This window comes from Hippocampus comes, unplaced genomic scaffold (genome assembly GCF_001891065.2).
Source record: "Hippocampus comes isolate QL1 unplaced genomic scaffold, H_comes_QL1_v1.1 scaffold295, whole genome shotgun sequence".
Classification (NCBI taxonomy): domain Eukaryota; kingdom Metazoa; phylum Chordata; class Actinopteri; order Syngnathiformes; family Syngnathidae; genus Hippocampus; species Hippocampus comes.
In genome coordinates, this window is record NW_017804848.1 from 1,004,003 (window position 1) to 1,005,602 (window position 1,600).

General features: G+C 59.3%; 1 protein-coding gene across 1 annotated transcript in view; it reads right to left on the reverse strand.

The window, feature by feature from the left end:
* LOC109521241 (A-kinase anchor protein 6-like) overlaps positions 1–1,600 on the reverse strand; it is a 19,911-nt gene that overhangs the window by 3,774 nt on the left and 14,537 nt on the right. The gene's annotated exons all lie outside the window — the stretch shown is intronic.

Genomic DNA, 1,600 nt, shown 5'->3' on the forward strand with positions numbered 1-1,600 from the left:
CCGACGCCCCGCGGCCGATTTGGGGGCTTCGCGCACGTTGTTGGAACGCGCCGGAGAAGGTATGTCACGCGTCAACGTTGTCTCTCGGCATCTGGACGAGCGTCATCAAACATCGTTTGGGACTCAGTGAAACAAACGAGCGCCGGCGCCGCCGCCATATGCCGGCGAGCGGAAGGCGAGGACGCCGCCCGGGACGGGAGTGCGGTTGGACGCCAACCGGGCGAGTCAAACGTGGCGCAGCGTCTCTTTCCGTCTCCCCAGAAGCGAGAGGATGCTCTCGCTTTTGAAAAATGCTCCAGTAGGGCCAACAAAGCTCGATTTGCCGCTGAAATGGCGGGCGCCGCCCATTGGCGTTTCAGAGCGCAGAAACAAAGCGAGGGGCGGTGAGCAAAAGCATCGCGCCGGAAACGTCGCACTGAAGCCGTTGCCCGCTCCGGCGGCGGCCAAGCGGTTGCGAGGGAAGAAGCGGCGCGGCGCGACTCGCTCCACAAACGCAAACCGGCGCAGATGGCAAAATGTCGCCGACCTTGGCAACGGAGCATCTGGACGAAGGACGGGCTGACTTTGGTGCGAGCTTTGCCTTGACAACTTGCAACACTCGCTGACATTTGCGCAGGCGCGGGCGGCCGCGACCGCGACGCATCACATTGCGGAAGCCCGGGAACCTGCCAATTCTCTCGGCCGCTCACGAGCGAGCGCACACGTCGAAGAACGACACCCGTCAACAATCCTTCCATCGCATCCGGCGAGAGAGGAAGTGGCATCTGAATCCTGAAAGCGCCTCAAATTTTGCCCGCGTCGATTAGTGCCGCCGCTGCTCCATATTGATCGTGCCGCGTTACGAGCCGATCTCATCTGGGGGGGTTTCCGCACCCCCGTTTCTCTTCCGCGACCTTGGCGCGACATTGAGGGCTCTCTCTCTCTCTCTTTTGCGGAGGCCGCCCGACGCTTTCCGCCAGTTTCAGTCTTGCAGTCGAGACGTCGTTCCCGGGAAGACGAACCTCTCCGGAGAACGCGCCCGCAAGGATTTGGGGGTGGGGAGCCGCCGGCGCCGCCAAGTGGCGTGTCTTTGTTGCGGCGCGGATACATCCGCCACCCCATCAAGACTGACGCAACGAGCGCACCCGAGCCCGCCCACGCAAAGCTAACTTGCTCCCGCGCACGCATTAGCCACGGAAGGTTTGGAGATCGGCAAGGGGGGCGAGGGGGGGTGAGCATATTGCCACCTTTTTTTCTTGAAAGCGTTTTGCAGGTGGTCCTCATCTACTCCAGTCCATTTTCTTCCGCTGCGTGACCTTCAACTTTCAAGTGGGGAAACAATGCAAGCAAATATATCAAATCCGAACATCTTTTTTTTTCCTTCTTCTTCTTCTTCTTCTTCTTCTTGGTGGCACCGCGTGTGTCGCCCCTCGCTCATTCTCCCACAACGCACTTTTCTTTTTTCCCCTTTCAGCCTCTTCACTCGATTGAACTCAGCCGAGATTTACACGACCATTCACGAACCACAAAGTCGCCGGTGTCAACACACACACACACACACACACACACACACACACACACACACACACACACACACACACACACACGCACTGGTGTGCCC